This window comes from Petaurus breviceps, unplaced genomic scaffold (genome assembly GCF_028583685.1).
Source record: "Petaurus breviceps papuanus isolate PSGF00001 unplaced genomic scaffold, PetGlider_PUasm1.0 79, whole genome shotgun sequence".
NCBI lineage: Eukaryota > Metazoa > Chordata > Mammalia > Diprotodontia > Petauridae > Petaurus > Petaurus breviceps.
The window spans coordinates 16,668,760-16,686,238 of record NW_027186523.1 but is presented as its reverse complement, the minus strand read 5'-3'; the positions used below and the strand labels follow the sequence as shown (position 1 = coordinate 16,686,238).

Genomic DNA, 17,479 nt, shown 5'->3' with positions numbered 1-17,479 from the left:
TGAACTGTTTATCTTCCCAGTAAGGGTGGGTAACAAGGGAGGAAGGGAATAAATCTGGAATTCAAAGTTTTAAAATTAAATATTCAAATATATATATATATATACTATTATTAATACTAATATATGTATATATATACTATTATTAATACTATTTTACGTGTAATTGGGAAATAAGATATACAGACACTGGGGCATAGATATCTACTGGAAATGTTGAAAGGGGTATGGGAGAAAATATAGGAGAGAGCAGATTGGAGGAGGGGATATCCTGTGGGACTGCTATTTTGGGGGGAGAAAATTTGTAACTCAAAATCTGGCAGAAATGAATGATGTAAATCAGAAGTTAATAAAGCATTTGGAAAAAAAATAGAAAAGCTCTCTCTTGGTAATGGTAGGACCAACATTCCTATGGCACTGTTACCTAAGCTGCTTTTTGCCTCATTTCTTACACACCCTTAATCACTCTCACCTAGGCTAGTTTTTCTGACCACTCTACCCCTACACATGCTGTGCTAGTTTTTCCTTAAAAGGTATCCAAACCATCTTTCAGACTTACTTATTCCAGCGGCTAGGGCTTGAACCATTCACTAGCCTCTTGCTGCTCCAAGCACAAAAGCCAGCAAATTCAGCGTTAGGAGTTCCTCCTTTCTTCCAGCTTTTGAATGTGAACCAATCTAGCCAACAAGCAGATGGAGAAGGAGGTACTCTACTGAATCAACGTTGTCTTCTTGCTGAAGATCCCTTCCATGCTAGGTCTAAGTAATTTTCATTCTGTTGTTAGAGTCTATGAGTGCCCTCACATGTTCTGGTCTTGAACCCAAACCACCAGCCTGGCCTGACTCAGGAATGGAATAGGACATCTAGCAAAATCATTAGATGAGATCAAAAAGTCATTGGGCTCACCACATGGTTAAAGCAGGGAAAGGGTCATATCGATGCAAAGGAAGGCAAACCCCAGGTAGCTTCTGTGTTTCTGGTAGTGATGCTTCTAGCTGTGACTTGTTTTTGTTGTTGTCATTTGTCCTTTATTTTTGAAGTGGACCAATGATATCATGATATTGGGGTCAGGGTTCAGTGTGTTCAGTTGTGGCTGATCAGTCTAGTATGAGTCCAGAAGGCTCTACCACAGGCTGGGCACAAGCAGTCCAATAGTAAAGCAGTAAAATAGTTCTGATGGATGATGTCTACACTTGAAAGTGAATTGGATTTAAGTGAGGCAGAGTCACACAAAGTTGTCAGCCTCGCTCTCTCTTCCAGAGTCATTGAAGTTCAGTAACAAGACAAAAGTGAAGACAACTGGTTATGGCCTGGTATGCAGTGCATGACCCTGGCATCTTCAACGTCTGACCAAGCTCTAGGTGTTCCACAGTGCCTGCTTCAGCTGCCTTTGTGGCCATCGGAACAATTATTCTCATCTACCCATTCTGCCCAGAGAAGTCTTTACATGCTTGGAGTAGACATCCTCCTAACTTACCTAAAGGTTTGAGGCCTGTCGATTACCCTCAACCCACTTTAGCCTGTCTGCCAGGCTATTGGGGTGGGACTGCTGAGCATGCTATAGCTTCTTGGAGCCACAGGTGAGCATCTGAGAGTCGAGTGACAAGTGGACACCTAAGGTGAATGAACAGCCCTGGAAAGGGCTTGGCAAAACTTCACACCAGAAGTGTTAATCCTCCCTGAACACCCCATACACCTTTGTTAGATAGTAAATTGTATTCAGGAATCAGAGACAGGTATGAATGTGCTCTCCATACTCTGAAGTTATTGAATTTTGTATGATTTTTTAAATTTGGGGGTGATGATGATCTCTAGGTTCACCAGCTGAAGAAGGCCTAAAGTCCCTAAAGATTTGAGCTGGGAGACTAAGAACTGTACTGAAAAAAATGTTTGGAATTTTTCCTATGGCATTTGGGATGCTCCTGGGAGCTGGACCATGGAGACTAAGAAACTGAAAGAGGCACTTGAAAAGCATTTCAGAATTGAGAAAAGGGACAAATGTATGGACTATACCCCCAGGATATCCTGGGAAGGGGAAGTGTGCCAAATACACCCCAGGATTTTCTGGGGAAAGGGGAGGGTCAGTTTAAAAGAAGAGATAGCTTCAGCTCTAGCTCTTCCAAACTGTATCTCTCTCTGATTGAAGGATAGTTGAGGGTTCTCTGCAGAGTGGACCTAGCACAGGTCCTAAGCTCTATCCCTCGCCCTGGCAGAGATGATGGTGTGCAGCTAGAGTACATATGCTAAGGGTAGCACTTGGGCTGCAGCATCAGCAGCTCATTTTGTTAAGCTTAGCTCAGCCAAGGTCGGCAATAGCAGCAGCTGTGGCAAAAGCAATATTTTTCTGGCACAGGGGGTCACTTGGGTATGGCACTTGGACTCAAGCAATGGCAGCATTCATAGCCGCACTTCAACTCCAGCACAGGGTGAAGTGGGGAGCAGCTGTGTGACATATTTTGCAGACTCAGGTTATGGCATAGGAGAGCAGGAACAGGTTCTATCATTGGGGGCCAGCACTTAGACACCAGCAAAAAGGAACGATGCTCAGCCCTGGAACAATGGACAGTGTAGTTGGCCCCAAGGGCGGTGGGCAGCAACAAAGGCAGGCCCACTATAGTCCTTTGTTTATTGTAATCTGAAACCAGTGGAACTCTTCTATGTTGCTTCCAACATAGTCCTGAGTGGTCTTTGAACATCTCCTTCCCAAAGAGGGCTTAGGACCAAGGGATGATGTTGTTGGAAGATGATTTGGTTTCTGGCAAAAGGGCAGAGCCCTTGGAAGAAGGGATACAATTCCTCAGGAGCGACATCTAAAGGGACAATGATTTTGGTATTTCCCTCTCCTTATGGGGCTCCCAGGAATCTTGGCTGGTGGGCTAAGGGGCACTTTGAGTAGGTAGTGATACAGGATAAGCCTCAGTACTGACCCTGGCCCTGGGTCAGTCTTCATGTTTAACAACCTCATAACTACTTTACCCTGATTTAAGATGATTTGTGATTGTACTGAAAATGTCATAATATATTCTGTGGCCTTGATGTTTCCTGGGGTTTCTCCTACTGTCACCACTTTTCATTGGGAAACTCATTTTGAACTGCAAAGATTTGGCATCACACACCACCTAGATGAGATTATTAACAAATGGGAGTCAATCCTTCCAAAGGAGAGCAAATTCTGGGATTTCTAGTTTTCATTCTCTTCCATATTCAGCTTCTTTTTAAGAAAGTTGCTATTGATAGAGTTTAGGCTCTGGGAACCCCCCTGAATCTTTCCACTTGAAGAGGCATTTGCCTGAGGCCCAAATTTCTTTATTTTTACTTTATTTTACTTTCATTATCCTAGGTCCAAATATCTGTTACTCTTAACCTAACCTAGCTCTCCATTGTCCAGCCACTTCTCGCCCTTGATCCTCTCAAAATATCTATACCCAAATCTGTTACCCTTAAACTAGGCTAGCCCTTCTCTTTTGTTATCTCAAGGTAGCCTTCAGCTATTTCCCACCCTTAATCCCATTCCCAGAGTCTGACCTCAGTCCTGGTCAAGACCTTCTTTACACTCCTCCTCAATACCCTCCTTAAACCCCACTTCTAGACCACCCCTAGATCCCACCTACAATCTTTCTGTATATAAGATCCATCTGGCCTCCATGAAGGTACTGAGATTCAATCTAGTGCAGATTCAGTACGTGTTAGATTAATTCTGACCAGTTTGTCTAATACAAGTGTCACAAATACTTAGGCTCCTTAATAGTCTACCCATTATGGTGAATCTTTAATAAACTTTGTTTTACTTTGGTTGAGAGAAGGCTTGAGTTGAATTCATTCGGCATGACCTGGTGCATTGGTATTTTGGGGTCTCAAGCACCCTGACCAGGAATCATACATGTTGAGTTTTGGGGATTTAGGGGTGCTAAGGAGGATCCTCCTAAGGAATATCTTTGATGCGATTGAGATCAGACCCCAAGAATGGGAAATAGCTGAAGACCACCTAGAGACGACAGACAATCTGAGGGCTAGGCCAGTTTAAGGGTAACAGATTTGGGTATAGATATTTTGATTGGATCAAGGGTGGGAATTCCGATGGACAATGGAGGACTAGGCTAGTAAGAGTCAGAGATTTGGGCCTAGCAAAAATGAAAGGATTATGACCTCAGGCAAATGCCTCATCAAGTGGAAACATTCAATCAGAATTCAAGAGGTTTCCCAGAGCCTGTGACCCATCACTATGGGCCATGGGAATCACAAAGAGTTGAATATGACTGTTGAATAATAAAATATTCAATAAATATATCCAACACTTAAAAAAAGCTAGTACATGTGATAGGGCTGATGTAGTAATGGCACCCCTAAAAAAGGGTCCTTGAACTTTCCCACAAATTTCAACAGCCCGGATCCCTGGCATTTGCCAGAGGCATCAGGCCCATCCCAGTATAATACTTTCAACTGTCCTTTCATTGTGGCCATCCCCACCCCCCCAGTCCAGCCCTTCATTCTTGTTACCCCTGGACCACTCCAGGCTACTTGTAACTCCTTAATCCCATCCAGATTTTCCCACAGTCTTTGTCTGTATAAAAATATCAGTCCCATCTTCATCAAATGCTCAAATTCTTAGAATCTGGCCCACTTATATTGGCATCACACAAATAACACAAATTCACCAGGAATCTTGCCCCCTCAACCAGTGTCTTAATAAACTTGCTATTTGGACCAAAAGAAGGCTTGAGTGGTTGAATTCTTTCAAGGCAGACCCCATAGTCTGGCATTTTGGGGTTCCTAGTACCCCTAGATTGCAACACATGTACCATGAAACCTGTGAAAAATTGAGTAACTGTTGGTAATATCTTACCTCTACTCATGTTTGGCCCTGACCTCTATCATACTTTTCCTTTTTTCTATTTGGATAATTATTATTTCTCCCTCTGCCCCAAAGCTGATGATAATGATTTAAAGAGAGTAAGTAGTAATATTGTTTTTCACTTTTCCTCCCTCATCAAGAGTTCTATTCTAATAAGTACTATTTTCATTTCTCTGGGAGTCTGCAAGAACATGTTTTTGTAACAAGCAAGAAGCCCCAAGGCAGGATCGGGAAATAATAAAAGCTATGCAGGTGAAGAAATCTGGAGGTTCTTCTTTTTTTATGTTTGCCTTGGCAAGGACTTTCTTCCTGAAGGCCATGAAAAGGTGCCTTAAGTGAAGAGTCATTGCAATCTAACTGAATTTTCTAGATGGCCAATATTGGCTGCAGTAACCACTGAGTGTTGACGCTGATGTTACCTGAGACTGTTTGCCAGGAGTCAGGATCATGTGAAGATAGCCATTTGTGCTTCCCCAAACAACAGTGCCCAAAGGACAAACAACAACCAAGCAATCAACAGTGCCTAGGGGTCAGATGACTGACATCCTTCTACTGGGGACAAATTGGTAGCAGAAGAGACTGGATCCCGAGGTCCTTATTGTCGGTGAAATGGATAGGAATAATAATTTATAATCCTCCCACACTACCCATGGGATTTCTTTGGTATAATTCTGAAACCTGGAGTCTGGGTCCTAGACACACACCCTTTCTTTAATCTTTTCTATAACCTTTGGATGAAGATAAAGGTTTCTGGATATGCTTAGGGCAGAAGGCTCCATTTTGGAAGCATTAGTTTTGCTTTTCCTTTCATTTTTGATACATCTAATAAAACTTTGTGACTGAAATCCAACGTCTTTTGTCATGTGAATGAGGGAGCTATTTGAGAATAGAGATTCCAGATAAAAGGTAGAGCAATAGATCTGTAAATTGTAACTTCAGATGGTGTTGGGAACTTCTCTCTGGTGTGTGTACCAGAAACACTCTGATAAGACTACTCAACTGGTGGCTTCAGTAAAGTAAACATAGAAATTATACTACCTTGCTGGATATTTAATACAGAAACACACTATCTTTTTGTAGGCTTAATGGAGACAGCACATGAGTTGATGTAGACTGTGTATACTTTAGAATCCACCTGTGATATTCCAAGTGTCCCAGAGTATACTCAAAATGTCATGTGGTAACCAGTCCAGAAACATACCTATTATATATGTTTGGAGCTTGAGACTAAAATCAAGTATGAAGTTGGGAGGAATACATTTTAACAAATTCAAACATGAATTCTCCTTTCTTGAATTGTTCAAAATATAATTCCCATACATTCCCCTACCACTAATTCCTTTTAGCAATGAGCAGGCATGCATCAGTAATCACTGTGAGTTTGTTGAGGTGATAATATGTTGAACATTATACGTTTGAAGTTTAGGCTTGTGTAACCACATGCATTTTGTAGTTAACCACTATGTTTTATAAAATAACACTATTTCTCAACTTATTTAGTTTCTAAGGTAATTTAAAATAAATTATTTCAAAGTGTCAAAACTGCTGATTTGCCTCTGTGTGTGTGTGTATCCCACTAGTATATAAACAAACATGTTTTTAGGAGGAAAATACACACTAGATACATGAAAAGTAACATTATGTAAGAGAATGATTTTTAGCCCCTGCGTTTGAATCCCATAATACTCATTAGCTTTGTTCAAGTCATAGGGGCAATTCCCTTCTTTCTAAGCCTCTTTTCTTTCTTTAAAAAAAAAATTAGTTAATTACTTAATTTTTAGTTTTCAATATTCACTTTTGTAAGATCTTGAGTTTTAAATTTTCCCCTTTTCTCCCCCTCCCTTTCCAAGATGGTATGCAATCTGATAGAGGATGTACATGTACAATTCCCCCTCCCCAAGATGACATGCAATCTGATATAGGCTATACATATATAATCATATTAAACATATTTCCACATTTGTCAAATTGTGAAAGAAGAATCAGAACAAAAGGGAAAGACCAGAGAAAGAAAAAAAAGAGAGAAAATAGTATGCTTTGATCTGCATTCAGACTCCATAATTTTTTCTCTGGATATGGAAAGTATTTTCCATCATGAGTTTTTTAGAATTATCTTTACTCAGAAAAGCTAAGTAACAAAATCGGTCATTGCACAACGTTTTATTGCGTACAATGTTCTCCTGGTTCTATTCATTTCGCTCAGCATCAGTTCATGTAAGTCTTTCCAAGTTTTTCTGAAATCTGCCTGCTCATCATTTCTTATGGAACAAGAGTATTCCATTACATTCATATACCACAACTTGTTCAGCCATTCCCCAATTTATGGGCATCTCCTTGATTTCTAATTGTTTGCCACCACAAAAAGAGCTGCTATAAATATTTTTGTATGAGTAGATCATTTTCTCTTTTTTATGATTTTTTTGGGATACAGACCTAAGCTTTTCTTAAATGTAAAATATAAAACATTGCATGATGTTTCATATGTAAAATATATAGCATATTTATAACATACCTTAATATAAAATAATATAATATATGCATTTTCTCATTTGGTCCCAGTTCCAAAGTTTCTATGAAATAGATGCCAAAGAGGCTATCTCTTATGAAGTACTATTTAATAATCTACTATGATTATAATTTGTTATAATTTATAAATTATAAGACAAATTATAACTTATAGATGATCGTATAAGAGACAACATCTAACAGAACCCTTTGGGACTGGGGACTGAAGAGGTTACCCATAAAGAGGGTTAGAATTGCTCTGGAGACCCCAAAATACCAACACGCTGGGTCCTGCTGAATGAATTTGACTCAAGTCTTCTCTCAGCCAAAGAAAAGTAAAGTTTATTAACAGTTTGCTTGCATTGACACAATGTAAGTCCGTACTAGGTCATTCTATGGCGCTCTCACAAACATGAAGACAGGATGGGGTCTTATATACATAAGGCTGTAGGAAGAATCTAGGGGTGGTATAGGGGAGGAGTTTGGGGAGGGTCTTTAGGAGGAGTTAATGAGGTCAATGAGTGATTAAGGGTGGGAAGTCCCTGGAGGCCACTGGAGACCACAAACTATGGTGGGCTAGGCCAGTTCAAGGGTGGATTGACACTTTGATAGGCTAAAGGTTGGGAAGTCTAGTAACCTAGAGTGGGAAGTCTAGTAACAGAGGCTTGGGCTCAGCCACAATGTAAGGCTTATTGCCTCTTGCAAATGCCTCATCAAATGGGATGATTTAATCAAGAGTCCCAGGGCCTTTACAAGGACTCAAGGAGAGCTTGAGAGAACTCCCAGAGCCCATACCTCATCAGGGAATAAATGAGATAATGTATGTAAGGCATTTTGGAATTATTAATTTTAAAATATATGCTATTATTACTATCTGTAGTTAAAATTAAGCTAATTATATAGATGTGTTTATCTATATAAGTCAAACAAGTATGATATTTTTGCTTTTTTTTTTTTTTTTACTAAGCTGAATGGTTATTTTGGCAGCATTTAAACCTATAATTTTTCAGACTTCTACTTTAGGTGGTGTAATACCTATATTACTTACCCCTCCCCCCCACACACAAACACACATCCTTAATAAATTAATAAGTAAAATGATGTTGCCAGTAACGTCTGGGTGGCTTTGTTTTTGTTTGTTTTAAATGTTGCAAGGGAATCACAGAATTTTCAAGTTGTAAGGAACCTTAGAGAATATGTGACCCAAGCTATACGTGAAGAAAGATAAGTAGTCATCTACCCTTTGCTTAAAGACCTAAAGTGAGGGATCCTTCTTCTACTTCCTGAGGCATCCCATTCCAATTGTTTTGTGGTTGTTCTTCAGTTGTGCCTGACTCCTCATGACCCCACTTGGGTTTTTTTTGGAGGGGTTTGCCATTTCCTTCTCTAGTTCATTTAACAGATGAGGAAACTGAGGCTGTAAAAAGGGTTAAATGACTTGACCAGGGTTACACAGCTAGTAAGTGTCTGGGGATGAATTCAAACTCAGGTCTTCCTGATTTGAGGCCTGGATACAATCTACTATGCCATGTAGCTGCCCTAAGTCTAATTTTGGAGAGCTCTAATTGTTGTTGGTTTTTTGAGAGCTCTAATTGTTAAGCAATTTTCCCCCTGACATTAGGTTGAAACATTTTTCTTTGCAATTTTTCCCCATTGCTCTTGCATGTGACCTCTGACATGAAACAGAACACATCTAAGCCCTTCCACACGAAAGCTCTTCAAATATTTGAAGATACTTCTCCTGATCCTTCTTTAGGCATAGGGCATGACTTCAATGTTGCCTTCCTTGTTGTCTTCCTCTGGACATTCTCAGTTAATTACAAGTGTTTATTAAGTGCTTACATGTTCCAGGCATGGTGCAAAAACTTAGGGGCAAGAAGGAACCTCAAAACACTCTCCCTGCCCTCAAGGAGCTCATGTTTCAATGGGAGAGACAATGAGTGAATTAATTAGGTATGTATGAGATATACACAGAGTAGAGGGGAGGCAATCTGAGAGAGGTAGTCACTGGGGCAGTGAGAGGTGTGGCAGAGGTCAGAAAGGAGAGCATGGAGGACTGCTAGTGAAGAGGCAGAGAGGAGAGAAATTGCTTTGTGTTCCAGTAACACAAGAATGCCATTGTCACTGGATTATAGAATATATTTAGGGGAGTAAAGTATAAGAAGATTATAAAGGTGGGAAGTGGCTAGATTGTGAAAGCTTTTAATGCCTAATAGAAGATCTTATATTTGATCTTGGAGCCAACAGACAACACTGGAGTTTACTGAATGGGTGTGGGGGAAGATGGGTGATATTCTCTATCTTATCAATGTCTTCCCTAAAATATGGTTCCTAAAACTGAGTACAATAATGGTCATTGTCTGACCAGGGTGAAGTAATAGAAGGACTATCAAAACCTTATTCCTGGACACTATGTCTTTTTTTTTTTTAAGCAATTGGGGTTAGGTAACTTGCTCAAGGTTACATGGCCAAGTGTTTCTGGGTGGGTGCTAAGTGTCTGAGCCCGGATTCAATCCCAGGTCATCCCGATTCTGGGGCCGGCACTCTTGCTCACTGTGCTACCTGGCAGCCCCCACTATGTCTTTCTTAATGTAGGATAAGATGGCATTAGTTTTCTTGGTTTCTATATCACACTGTTGACTCATATTGAGCACATAGTCATTAAAACCACCACATCATTTTTAGACAAACTATTTGTAGCAGCAAGCACCCTAGCATACCCAGGGTGGCTGCCAACACAGGTTCTTAGATCTGCTTTTCTAAAGGAAAGCAACTCAAAATGGGTTAATAATCTTGCTTTAATCAAACATAGGTCATTTACCTAGTTCAGGGGAAAAAAGGTCAGCAACCCGAACTTCAGAGAATACAAATAAGTTACAAGAAGACAACAAATACAGAGAAACATCAGCAGACTGGCTTCCAACTGTCTGACCATTGCATCCATACCTAGTCACAGTTACCAGAGAGGGAAGCACCAACATTGCTTTCAAAGCCAGGGGGCTCAACAGCTTCCCAGTGTCTCATCTCATCTGGTCAAACGACATAATTCTTCTCAAAGTGAGCCCCAAAACAAAATCTCACATTAGGGTATATAAAGCCTTCTCCTGGCTCAGAAAATGTCACAACCCTCTTTTCCCACTGCCCAATCACAAAGCATCACAAAGATGTGGGCATTCCTGAAAAACAAGCCTCCCTCCATAGGCTCCATGTGACCACATTCAGCCTATTAGGGGGCAGAGTATATTTTCAAATCAAGGAATGTTCTCAGAGTCACATAAGCCTATCAAAGGACCTAGGGACAGGGAAGATTTTAGATTCCCATTCCCATAACTCTATTGTCTAACTACACCACCTTCATTTTTTTACTTGTGAAGTTGATTTTTAAACCTAAGCATGACTTTACACTTATCCCTATAACATTTTATCTTATAAGATTCTGTCATATTTCTTAATAGATTCAGTTCTGCCCTGTCAATATTTTTAAACCTAGTTCTGTCTTCCAGTAGGTTATTTATTCCTCCTGGCTTTCTGTCTGCATATTTTATAAGCATGCCATCTACGGCTTCATTCAAATCGTTGATAAAAAATGATAAATAACAGGGCCAACCATAGATTCTTGGGGTACTGCATTAATGACCTCTTTCCAAGTTGACATAGGCCAAGTAATGACTATTCTCTATGTTCAGTCATTGAAAAAACTCTGAATTCACCTAATTGTGCTATTATCTATCCCAATTTCTCAATATCTTCCACTAGAATCAAAACTTTTTGCTAAAATCTAGGTAAACTTTATCTGTTGAATTTGCCTTCATTTTTTTTTTGTTTTTATACCCCCAGCACAGTGCTTGGAATAGAGTACGCCCTTAATAAACCATTATTAATGGATTCTCCCCTATATAGTAAAAAAAAAAATCAACCAAAAAAAAAAAAACTAAGAGCAAAAAACTTTCTTGTTATCCTTAGTCTTATTCAGCCTCACTTTATTTTAAACTTGTCTATTACACTATTCTTTTAGAACTATAGTTATCCCTTCCACATAGAGACTTTATCCATGTTGATTTCAATATATCACAGGTTGGCATAAGAAATTAAAAGGGTATTTTGGGGAAGTTTTGTGGAAGGTACAGAAGGACATGTGAAGGCCAGCAGACAACACAGAATCTATTACCAAATACTTAACCCAAATTTTACAATAAGGTACTGTAAACACCCCATAAAAGAAGAAGTTGAGATTTCTCTGGTATGAAGGAAGGGTCATCCAGATCAATGGAGCACCAGGCTCCTAACCCCAGCTATGTGGAAGGGGTAACTATTCCACACTTTTTAGACATCTTCTATTATCTGCCCTTGCCTCCATCTTCTGCATAGGACCACCAGGTGGAGCTGGTGAGCAAGGCTAGTGGAATAGTGACTTGACTGATCACCCTGTAAGTTGAAGGGGGCTACCCATGCAAATGCTAGGTAAAGGTAAAGGCTTTCTTTTTCAATAACTCATCTCTGTTCTTCTAGAGGCAATGGCTTTCTTTTCAAATCACTGATCAAAAAATGGTTATTTGCTTGTTTAGCAGCCATAAGCTCACTTTGTCAAAAGTATTTTCTGGAGGATATTGGTTCTCTGTTTATGTCTCTATCTTTTTCTGTTTTTGTCTTTCTCTGCTTCTATGTCTGTCTCTTTCTGTCACTCTCCCCTCTGTCCATTAATACTTTGTTCCATGGGATCCTATCTATTCTCTTTTCTGTGAAATATTCTTCTACCTGTGTATTCTGCTCTCCCCAAATCTAGGACATGTCAGATTATTCTCAGTTTTCCTTTTCTCTACCACAAATTATAAAATAAAAGTTACTTCCCCTTCTCAAGGTTCTGATCATTGTCACCTAATCAGCCAGATCCTCCTTATGGGTCTCAATCAGAACCAGAATATAATTTCTTTGTGTGGTTTTCTCCAGTTTTTGGAGGGTAAAACGATCATTAAAGAAAGTCAAGAAATTATTAGCTGCTCTGCTTTTGGCATGAAGAACTCCATCAGATGTTCAAATAATTGAAATTCCTCATTACTACTATACCATGCTTTTCTCTGCCAGGCTTTTGATCTGTTTTAATAAAAGATGGAGAGATTTGGGCTATGTGAGAATACAATTAGGCAGACTTGGATTTGTGTCACCAGACACCAAGTAGTCCTTAATGGTTTGATGCAGACTTGGAAGGAGGTCTCCAGGACAGTACCCTTGGGATCTGTGCTTGGCCCTGAGCTATTTAACATTTGTATCTCTGCCTTAGATATAGGTAGGAATGGCATGTTTGTCAAATCCACAGATGAGAAAAAAGTGGGAAGGTGGACTATTGGATAACAATATCAGTATCCAAAAAACCCTTGAAGAACTAGAGAATTGGCTTGAATCTAAAAGGATAAAAATTTAATAGGACTGAAGATAGTCTTATACTTGGGTTAAAGAAATTAACTTAATAAATTCAAGTCTCTATAACATCACATTTGGCTTCTTGTATTTATAGACACCTGAGGACACTGAATTAATTATTGGTACTTCATTGGATTTTGCCTTCTATAAACTTCTATGTGTCACTAAACACCTGGGTTTAGAAATTATCTCAGACATAGCTATATGACCTTGGATAAATCATTTAACTTAGCTGAGTCCCAGCTTCCTCATCTGTTAAATGGGGATAGCAAAAACATAGGACAGTTGTCGTGAAGATAAACTGAGGGGATATATTGGGCATTTTGAAAATCTTAAAACACTACATAAACATTAACTACTACAAGTGTTACTTATTATTATTTCATTGTACTTATTCTCTATGCTATTTATCTTGGTGGATATACATAGGATATTTTCTCCTTCTCTCTTCTTTTTCAGTTTAAAGTCCTTTTGATTTAAATCATTATTTCCTGCCAAAACCAAAAGTATATACATTATTTTTTAAAAGTATAGGGTCTTATACAAAGCAGTTTTTCAATAATTCTTTGTTGATTTGACATGGATATTGACATTATCCAGAGTCTGTGGTCCACCTTTTCAGAATAATGGTCCACAAACAATGCTTTTGAATAAGGAATTCCATTCCTGAGCCATATTCTAGTCCTGGATCTCAGGCAAAAGATTCAAGGGAAATCCAACTGAATTGTCCAAACCATTCTTTTATATTTGGCCTTTATTCTTAACTACACATATACTATTCTCTATGGTAAGTGGAATTCATATTCCCACTTGAACTGGAAGTGCTAATTTGTTAATAACTTCTCTAGGGTTTTGCATCTTGGTGTGACAACTTCAATGATTTCATCATAGTTTAAGTGTAATAAAACCTCATTTTATATTCATAGGCATTAAAGTCCCTAAATGTTCTTTAGTCAGTCTATTTCTCAGATTTGTTTTGGTCGGAGGTTTTTAAAAACTTTAAAAAGACAGAGTACTAAGACTTGTGACTTTCAATTTAAGGTTGTCGGAGAGGAAATATAGAGTAGAGGAAGGAAAGCAAAGGAAAGACAGGAATAGATTTAGTAATGTACGGATTTGGTTTGAAGTGCTGAAGACCTGATGCTACACTCACAAACAAGACCTCCAGGAATGGTAAATTCATTACATTCCAAAGTAGTTCAATGCAATTTTTGGATAGTATAATTGTTAGGAATTTTGTCCTTCTAGTGAACTTAAATTTTCCTCTTTGAAATTCCTATTACTTTTACCTGCCCTCTTGAGCAAAAGATGAATTGAGTACCCTTTCTACACTACAGCCCTTAGCTGAAGATTACTTTTGTGTCTTGTACATAATGTCTCTTCTATAAGCTAACCATCTCCCAGTTCCGTAGTCTATGCCAAGTATCAATTTTTTTTTATTGTACTGATTTCCTTTCTATGGATGGGTCCTAGCTTTGTCCTAGATTCCTAAAACTGGTGCTCAAAACCTGAAAATAATCCCCATATATAGTCTGATGACATTTCCTCTCCCACCTCTGTCAGGCTGTCTCTGGTGCCTCCAAAGTTCTTCTTCTACACAACCCCTCTTAGAGTCTTTTGTTGGTTAGTTGTTTCAGTCATGTCCAACTCTTTGGGTTTTCTTGGCAAAGCTTACTGGAGTGGTTTGCCATTTCTTTCTTCATATCATTCTACAGATGAGGAAACTGAGGTAAACAGGGTTAAGCGATTTGCCCAGGGTCACACAGCTGGCAAGTGTCTGAGGCCAGATTTGAATTCATGAAGATGAGTTTTCCTGATTTCAAGCTCAATGCTCTATCCACTGTGCCACCTAGCAGCTCTTCTTAGAATCCAATTCCCCTCAAGGTTTTGTTCAACCACAGCCTCCTGGAAGAGGTCATTCCTGATTCAACCAGGTAGTGCTCCTCTCAAAATAATTTATTTTATATATATTTTGTATTCATTTATCAGCGTACACATTGTTTCCACCTAGTAATATAAAAACTTTTAAGGCTGGTACAATATTTTACTTTATATTTCCAGCACAGTACCTGCTACATAGTAGGTGCCAAATAAATGCTTTTAAAATTGAAACAGGAAGGGCAGGGAGGATATAATCTCCCCTCATTCTAGACGAGAGGTTCTCAACCTTTTTAATATCATAGTCCTGTTGGCAGTCTGGTGAAGCTTAAGGACCCTTTTTCAGAATGTATTTCAAAGTATAAAATAAAATACAAATGAAACCAATTATATTGAAATACAGTTACAAAATAAGACAAGTTCACAAACTCCAGGTTTAGAACCTGTATTCTACAGAATAATCTTTTCTTAATGCAATTGCAGATTCCATGAGCTATTGGGGGGAAAGGAGGTGCTATAAACTCATATTGAGCTGGAAGTCTACTAAACCCCCAGCTCATTTTTATATGAATTATCTAGTCATATCTTTCTCTTCCTGTATTTGTGCCGGTAATTTTTATTCCAAGTATAGAACTTCAGATTTATCCCATCTGTGAGAGGTTCTCTCACTTAAATGCCTCACCGAAATATGAGTATATGATGCCTACAGAGTTCCTCTGTATAAATGCAGCAGTCTTGTCAAAAGTGAACTAAGGAGGGACAGCTAGGTGGTGCGGTAGGGTAGGGTACCAGCCCTGGAGTCAGGAGGACCTGAATTCAAATTCGACCTCAGACACTTGATACTTAGTAGCTGTGGGACTCTGGGCAAGTCACTTCACCCAAATTGCCTCACAAAACAAAACAAAAAAGAATTAAGGTTAGTTTGGTGGAATTGTTATTTATTAACCCACAATACCTCATATTGATCACTGTTTTACTTCCTAAATATTCATAAAACATGCCTTTAATAATGTGTGGCAGAATCTTGCTAAGGTAAGCAAGCATGTCCCAGCAACAGATTGCCCACTTGCCAAAAAATCAGCCTACTCAAGTGTAGAGACAGTGATTACCAGTAGTCTGGTTGCAGGACCAGCAATTCTTTCCCTATGGTAATCCACTAAAGCAGGGAAAGAAGGAACTGAATGAAACATGGGCAACTGTCAGTTAATGTAGAGAAGGTACCCAACACAGATCAACACTTCTGAGCAGAATTCTGAGAGAATTAGATGAAAACATAATTGGGAAATAGTCAACAAAATAAATAAAAATACAAGAGAACATAGTGTTTAACATGGTTTCCTAAGTTAATATGCAACCAGCAGGGATTTTTTTTTTGGAAGGGGGAATGCAGGGCAATTGGAGTTAAGCGACTTGCCCAAGGTCACATGGCTAGTAAGTGTTAAAGGGATCTTTTTTTTATAAGCATCTATATGAGTTTGGCCCCTCTGGTATAGTCTCAATGGGTGGCGTCCATGGTGAAATATGGTTCTACTACCAATCCACCATGTCCTCCAATCCTCACTAGCCTTTAAGGTGACCAGGGATTTGTTATATACCTGCAATTTAAAATTGCACTCAATCTTTCGGGACATTGCATACTGTAACCCAACTCTTCTTCCACCTAAATGCCTCATACGAAATGATCACAGATCTAGAAAGCACTGCAGAGGTGATCAAGTCCAACCCCTCCTTTTATAGAAGAGGAAACTGTGGTCCAAGGAGGATGTGACTTCTCTCCATCAACCACCCTTTCCCCTTTCCTTTCTCCTTTTTCGTGGTCTTCTTTCTCTAGATTGTGAGCTCCTTGAGGGCAGGGTCCGTCTTTTTTATTCATTGTGTCTGCAGTACCTGGCACAGAGTAGGTATTTAATAAATGTTTATTAGATTCGATTGTCCAAGATCACACAGGGAATAAGTGACAGAGATGGAATTTGAATACAGGTTCTTTGACTCCAACTCCAGTGGTCTTAACCATTAGTAGCTTTTTTGGCTCTTACTTAGTGCTGCACATCCCAAGAAGTATACAATTATTTTTTCCCTCTCTCCCAGAGGATGTTATGAAGAGGAAACAAACTGTGTCCTTGATGTGCTCTGTGCTCCTTAGAGATGCCCATAATAAGTCTAATGAAATGCTTATTGTTTATTCCTTTTATTTTGATATCATTACGACAGTCTTTTGCATTTGCCTTAGGGATTTCGTCTTTAAAGAGGAAACAGAGACAGCTAATGCAGAACCTTGGGGATGACAAGTTTTCTCGGGACGACCCGACCCTCAATCCACACGTGTTCTCCAAATTCCGGGAGCGCCCCGACGAGATCTGTCGTCGACATTCGGGGCTCATGTCAATGCTCTCTACCCTTCTTAGTAGCTTTGGTACTTTTCATATGCAGTTATTTGTGGTCAGGAGAGTTAACCTCTAACAGCTGCTTAAAATAGGGGCTCCCTGGTTCAGAAATTTGAGAGTGGGAGGCGGTTTGGGGGTGACGGGGCATACCGACCTCCCCAGGACTGAAGCAGACAAGAGGGGAGGACCCCACAAGACTTGCAGTCTCAAAGGAAAAGGGAAGAACGAGCAGAATCCTGCCCGTGAGGGGGGAGGCTCCCCAGATACCTCCCAGGCCGGGGGGGGGGGGGGGGAGGAATGACCCGAGCAGCACTCCCCAAAGCCGGTGGGGGGGAGCCACCCCCCCAGTCCCGAGCGAGCCCCGAGCCTTGGGCTGGCGGCCGCGATGCGCTGGGGCGGGGTGGGGGGGGGGGGGGGGGCGGGGGGGGCGCGAGCGCGGGCCGAG

The 17,479-nt window shown here is 39.9% G+C and overlaps 1 protein-coding gene across 1 annotated transcript in view; it reads right to left on the bottom strand.

The window, feature by feature from the left end:
- PRPF18 (pre-mRNA processing factor 18) overlaps window positions 1–17,479 on the bottom strand; it is a 533,171-nt gene that overhangs the window by 130,053 nt on the left and 385,639 nt on the right. The gene's annotated exons all lie outside the window — the stretch shown is intronic.